Source organism: Saimiri boliviensis, chromosome 5 (genome assembly GCF_048565385.1).
Source record: "Saimiri boliviensis isolate mSaiBol1 chromosome 5, mSaiBol1.pri, whole genome shotgun sequence".
NCBI classification, from domain to species: Eukaryota; Metazoa; Chordata; class Mammalia; order Primates; family Cebidae; genus Saimiri; species Saimiri boliviensis.
In genome coordinates, this window is record NC_133453.1 from 72,633,490 (window position 1) to 72,640,809 (window position 7,320).

Sequence of the window (7,320 nt, forward strand, 5' to 3'; positions counted from 1 at the left end):
AAGATGCTGTGTCAGTATCTCTACTCAATGTTTTTTTGTTTTTGTTTTTCATTTTTTTTTGAGACAGAGTCTCATACTCTGTCACTCAGGGTGGGGTGCAGTGATGCATTCTTGGCTCACTGCAAATTTCACCTCCTGGGTACAAGCGATTTTCCTGTCTTGGCCTCCCAAGCAGCTGGGATTATAGGCATGCCTGCAGCACCACAGCTGGCTAATTTTTGTAGTTTTAGTAGAGACAGGGTTTCACCATGTTGGCCAGGCTAGTCTTGAACTCCTGGCCTTAAGTGATCCACCTGTCTCAGCCTCACAAAGTGCTGGAATTTCAGGTGTGAGCCACCATGCCCAGCCTTTCTACTCAATGCCAACAAAGAGTAAAAAGAGGTATTATTACTGATGTTATTGTGGTTATTGGTTGTTATTTGAGGGCTAGTCATCATTCTTTGAACATCCAAATGGACTTTGAGAATATGAAAGAAATGGAGAATATAAAAGCATAGGCAGCACCATGCTTTATAGGAAGGAATATATACGTACACACATACACACACATTCACATCCATATACATTTGTGTATATATGAGAATAACTGAAATGAATGGTAATAACATAACCTGAGGATGAAGTCAAGAAGCTGTGACTAGTTGGATTGAAATTGTGAAGTAAACGAAAGAGGTGAAAATTGAAGCTTGAGGCAACTTATTGCTTCTATTTAAAAGGTGGAGTATTGGAAACTATAAATAGTAATTTAGGGTTGACAACTGCTATAGCTGAACCAGATCTTTTGAGAAACAAAAGGATGTAACTTAAATGCATACTCATGCTTTCCAAACATTGTTTCTCTGAAGTTTTGCAGAGTAAAAGTTGTGGCTATTGTCCAGCTCTGGATGACGAAGGGATGATGAATCTTGAAATTATTTCCATTCCTGAATGAGTCAGTGACTGAAAGCAGGCAGGCACTAGTACAGTTCCATTCCTAAAAATAAATGTTTTGGAGTCCTCCAGGACTCAGAGGACTAGCATATTTTCTATTAGTGAAGTGAAGTCTCTAATGAAGTTCTGTGCTCTCTCTGAGCAAACCGAGATGCTACAGAGGAAAACCAGAGGGGATCAAGCTGTTGACTGGGGCCAGCTGCTTGTCCTCAGTGCCTCCCTTGTCCCATACCTTGTGTTCCAGTTGGAAACTGCTGCCGGAACCGACACTAGTAGCTGATTTCTACCCTACGCAGTGCCCAGAAAGATAACTCTGGACGCCGCAGAAGCAGAGGCAGTGGATTTTAAATCAAGCTTGTCACTGAAATTGACAGAACTTTAGTAACATGAACATGATTATTGTCCTTTTCCCAGAATAGACAGATTTGACAAGATGACCCTTGAGTCCACATTAAGAAACTCCAACTAACTCTCTTGATTTATGTTTCTGTAGTTCATGTCATTCATGTCATTTTGCAAACCTTTGTGCTATAGGACATCAATCCAACCCCAGCCCACTCCCATGACTCCGGATACACTTCCAACTTTATCTTATAAGGTCTTATTTTTCTTGCAGTAGTAGCCTTTCGTTGCTTTTCATTTTACATTACATGTTTCTCTTGAAATTAGGACAAATTGTGGAAAAGGAGGCCTATCTGCATATTCTGTTAAAACTCAAGACACAAAACAAAGAGTAATCTGTAGCTTTACAAAAACCTTTCAGTGTTTCCCGGGAGCACTTAGTTCTATTGTTGTTTACAAACGGCTAATTATTTGTCACAATGGCTTACTAGTTAGATAATATAAAACTGACTTATTAGGAGAGTTCTGACTAAAAGCAAACAAACATAAAATCGACAACATCGATACTGACAAATTACCCGTGAAGTGACAATGCCATTAAATGGGAGAAATGTCACTCTACTTATCAAAATCTAATGTTCATAGCTTCCAAAAACCCAGTAACCTTATCATGTAAACTCTATTTAGAATTATTTCAGTGCAATTAAGTTCCTATGAATTAAATATATTATAATATAATATTGCTGTTCAAACACTATTTGATCTTCAGTCCACATTAAACTTGAAATGGAAAACCCTGAGAAAATGTTTTGAAACTACAATGCCAGACTGTGTTTTTAAAATTAGTGATATACGTGTGTTTTAAAAAACGTTTGCTATGTTGATAACCACCAAATTATCTCATTTAGAAATATACGTGCAGATATATTCAGATTTTGGGGGAAGATGCATTGGATCTTCGAATAACAAAGAAATTTCCCACAATAATTTCTTTCAGTCTTACATTTATTTTAAGTCATACGCATGCCTGGAGCAATTTGGCAATTACTTTTGAATGGTCAGATATATCTAAAGCATTAGATTCAGCAGACAACAAGGATATAATCTGCGTATGATTCAAAAAAATGTGAAAGACAAAGATCTACTTGAATGTCTACCAAAAAATGAGTAGGGAAAAGTGACATGTCCAGTGATGAGAGTGGGGCTTTGGGGGAGAAGAATCTCAGCTAACAAAGATGAACACATTTACATGTTTTGTAAAATTTAAAAATAAACCAGTCACTGTCTTTTGAGTTTTAACAGAATATGCAGATAGGCCTCCTTTTCCACAATTTGTCCTAATTTCAAGAGAAACATAAAATGTAAAATGAAGAGTAACTAAAGACTACAGCAAGAAAAATAAGGCCTTACCAGATAAACTTGGAAGTGTATCCGGAGTCATGGGAGTGGGCGGGGGGTGGACTGATGTTGTATAGCACAAAGGTTTGCAAAATGACATGAACTACAGAAACACAAATCAAGAGAGTTAGTTTTTAGTTCTCTGTGCTTAAACCTCGTATGAGTTACTAATGAGTCTTCCCATGCCTCAGTTTTCTTCATCTAGAATTTGAAGGCATTAAGCAAGCTACTCACTGAGGTCTCTCTCTCTCTCTCTTTTTTTTTTTTTTTTTTTTTTTTTGAGACAGGGTCTCACTGTGTCTCCCAGGCTGGAGTGCAGTGACATGATCATGGTTTATTGCAGCCTCAACCTCCTGGATTCAGGTGATCCTTCCATCTCAGCCTCCCAAGTAGCTGAGAGTACAGGCATTCATGTCACCATGCTCAGCTAATTTTTTTATTTTTTTGTAGAGATGGTGTTGGTCTCAAACTCCTAGCCTCAAAACATCTGCCTTCCTTGGCCTTCCAAAGTATTGGGATAACAGGCACGAGTCATCATGCCTGGCTAATAAATTTCTTTTATCTTTGAAACATTTGAAAAAGTAAAACTACTCCTCCAGGAATGTGGATTACCTACTGAGCTGATCACTGCCAGGTTATTTTTATGCCATTATTTAGGACTACAAAGCCCTAAGAGTTATTAAATATGGCACATTGTCATTGTTGTGAAAAACTGATACAAGTAATTGATCGCATTTGATGATTTTTAACTTTTTAAAGAAACCAAAACCTGCTCTTTCCATTGCCTAATTGTCATTGGTTTTTGTGCTCTTAGTGATTATATTATACAAATGAAAAAATAGTTAAGTTAAATTTGTAAGAAGTGGATTCCAGTGATTAGGAGAATAAACAGTATGGAATGTTTACTCTGGAGTTCATAGGCAGCATTTCAAAGAAGACCATATTGTGAACATAATAATATATGTCATAATAATGTATGTTATAATAAGAAAATACATATTTGGTCCTAGTCCCCACTCTCTGGCATAGAAACCCTGGAGACTCTCGGGTGAGAATAAATTTTTTATGCTAATGGGATGACTCAGGGTAGCCAGGAGTTGCAGGTAGGGGTGGGGAGTAGCTTTGGGATAGGGGCTGGTCGCCAGAAAATACAGTCAAGTGATTAGAGGGTTAAAACACTCAACCCCATCTTTGGCCTCTGAAAAGAAGAGAGAGGTGGAGATTGAGTTCAGTCAGGAATGGCCAATGATTTAATCATTCATGCCTTATGTAATGAAACCGCCATAAGAACTCCTAAAGGACAGGGCTTGGGGAGCTGCCAGATTGGTGAATGCACCCAGGTGCTGGGGATGGCTTGTTAGGAGAAAGCAAGGTAGCTGTGTGCTTCTGCCCTTCAACACCACACCTTGCCTTATGCATCTCTTCCATTTGTCTGTTTCTCTGTAATATGACTGTAATGACAAATAGAATACTTTTCTGAGTTCCATGACCCATTCTAGCGAATTATCTGAGGAGGGGGTTGTGAGGGTCCCTTAATCACTAGTTAGATGGGCAGAAAGATTAGTGGCCTGGGCACTCCATTAGTGGCTGTCTTCTGAAGTGGGCAGCCTCATGGGACTGAGCCTTCAACCTGTGGTGTCTTTGCCGAGCCCTAGATCTAGTGTCAGAACTGAATGACAGCCTGTTGGTGTCAGAGACTTGGAGAATTGGTTAATGTTGGAAAAGGCGCAACACTTAATATCAGAATTAGTGTCAGGAAACAGATAATACAACATACCACACAGTCATATAAACAACATGCACCTATATGGAATAAATCAGTGCTCTAAACAAGTCATTAATTAATTTAAAAAGTGAAGTTATTGTTCTGCGAGAGATGAACCTGTGATTTGAATGAGCAAGTGTTTGTTTCAGAAGCAGGAAGAAACACATTACAATTTAATTAAATTTCAAAGTGTAACTTCAGTGCTTTCATAAGAGGAGGTGGGAAGAAAATAAAAAAGACAATATAATGTCAATTAAGTTCTGTCTTCACAGATCGTTTAATCAAAAATATTGGAATTATACAGCTGGGTACTTACTAAGTGTCTGCCCTGCTTTATAAATTACTAAATCTAGACATGACTCCTAGCAATCAAACAAGTCTTACAAAATAGTCTCTTTAATACCCTGAGTTGTGTGTATGTGTGTGTGTGTGTGTGTGTGTGTGTGAGAGAGAGAGAGAGAGAGAGAGAGAGAGAGAGAGAGAGAGATCAGTTCCTAGTATTGAAGTTATGAGGAGTGTCCAACTCCACATTGCCTCATCGTAAGTAGTATTTTACCAAGTAAGTAAAAAGAATACTAAGGTGAAGAAAGTTTTAAACATGGTAAAGGTAAAGTGAGAGGCTGTAACTGATAGAGTAGAGGGAAGCTATCAACTGTGAACAACAGTACATTATCCATGAACTTTGTGGGATTTTAACCCCAAATTAAAGCTGAAGAAAGGCAGCACTGTCCTCTTCCACTGTAATCACAGAACAAATGATGTCTGAACTGACAGTTTTCTACGAACATTTTCCCAAGTAAAGCCCTCTGAGATCATTAAAGAATGTCTCATTTTATTTTTCAGGTGGTTGAGGGAAGCTATATTTTAAAGGTGCCTAACATGAGATGAAAGCAGAAATATTTGGCCCAAACTCCAGACTGCATTTTTCCCAAACAACTGCTACTTTGCCACAGTGCAGGCATCTGAAATGAGGACTGACTTTTAGAAACGGGTGGGTCTCGTTGTTAGTTTACATGTTGCTAGCAAGAAGACAAAATATGCAAAAATTAGGCAGAGGAGTAGAGAAATACTTAAGCATAGAATTCAGGGTTTTCTCATTTCTGACCCAATACTTTTGCACTCAATAATCTTATCTTCTAAAACTCAAAACAGGTGCTCTTTCATATTAAAATTCATGGCTCTGAATGTTGCCAAGGTAAATATTTTGCCTGTTCTTTGACACACTGCACATAAAATTTTAAAATAATTCAAACAACCTACAGCTTGTCAGTGACCAAACAGAGCACTGGTAAAAATAAAATATCTTTTGGTTCAGCACCAGCTGGCTAAATTTAAACCCTGTATTATGTAATCTTAAAGTGTCCTTGCTTTTAGTTGGTGTCTTAAGAGATTCTGTTAAAATGTGTCTCCCAAATCACTTCAGTCTCTAACGTCTAAACACTTTAAGACACAATAGGACCAAATTAAGGTGCTCACAGGCAATTGAAGACAGAAAAAAAAAATCCATTTGAAACTGTATAGGGCAGAATATCTTTAAAGTAAAATCTCAGTCTTCTCTGTTTAAGGTTGTAGTTACTATAATTAGGACTGGCAGATCCAACTGACAGTGCTTTTCTTAATTCTGCAAAACATGTAAGAACCTGATTCTTTAATCTTACTCCAGTAATACTCCCAGAGGAGATGAGACTCTGGCTGGAGCAAGAACCACAAAAGCAAAGTAAGGCTGGGAAAGGATAATTTTCATGTATTTCTCTGAGCAAGCTGCAAGAGTTGAAAATGTTGTAAACTCTTTCTCTCAACAAATTCCACGAAATACGGTTTATATTTTTTAATATATTCATTCCATTTCTGCTCATAAATGACAAACTAATTATTTCTCTGCCTTCCCTTCTATTTGTAAGTTGAAGTATAATTTTAACTCATGACTGTTTATCAAGTTTGACTCATTATTCTTCAATATTAAGTATGAAAATGCTATTCTGCCAAGAGATTAACATATGAAGATCTAAATTTTATCCTTTTAAATCAATGCTAAATATTATCATAAAGGCAAAATCCAATTGGATATTTTCTTTTGTAATGATTAGAATTTGACCTATGGTCTTCATTAACCTTAAATAACCAGCAAGAACATTTTACAATCCAGGAAGCAGACATATAGTCACCGACTATATAACACTTACCTTTTATGATATTTAGGTTTAACCCCAAGTTTGTGGAAGTATCCTAAATCCTTATAGTTCTTCACAGACTAGCTTCCTCCCTTGTTTCATATACAGCAAATTTCCCAGTCCCCTGAAAGCAATGGGTGCAGTGGAGGCCCGCTCCACTGAAGAGTCTATCAAGCAAGTAGATGGGACGGCTGAATTTATTTTAGCAGAGCGTCTAAAGGATGCAACTTAGCACCTATTTTTAGTAACTGAGCTCTGTATAGGTGGGGCCTGAGTCAAGTACTCTTTTCAGACTAGTGTCTCTGAGGCCACTCTGCCTCATAGTGTCCTCAGTAATGTATGCATGGCTCTAACACATGTGCAGTCAATCAAACTCCCTTCTGCAGCCATGACCACCAGCCAACTCTGAACTTCTGTCCAAAGTCTACAAATGAACCAGCGCCAATGAGGAAAAGGAGAGATTAACATTCCATAATTACTTGCATTTGTTTTAACTTTCAATCTTTTAAGACTCAAGAATATGAAAAATAAAGCAGGTGGAAAAAGTTTCCATTCATTCTGTGGAATAATTAACATGGGTTCTCATGCAGAGGACACATTGCTTTTCTTTGACAAAATGTTCCTAGATATGTAAAACATGAGTTTGTTTTGTTAGACTTCACATATAAAGCAAAATGCTACTCCAGTGTTAACTGAAGTAAAGACTGTGCTGGG

General features: G+C 37.7%; 1 protein-coding gene across 2 annotated transcripts in view; it reads right to left on the reverse strand.

Moving 5' to 3' along the window:
• The window catches only part of XIRP2 (xin actin binding repeat containing 2), a 71,862-nt gene extending 65,068 nt beyond the window's left edge, over positions 1 to 6,794 (reverse strand). For both annotated transcript variants that reach the window (XM_003921911.4, XM_074399547.1), the window contains exon 1: positions 6,619 to 6,794. The gene's annotated coding sequence lies outside the window, so the exon portion shown is untranslated. The remainder of the gene's footprint in view (positions 1 to 6,618) is intronic.
• Between the last annotated feature and the right edge of the window lie 526 nt (positions 6,795 to 7,320).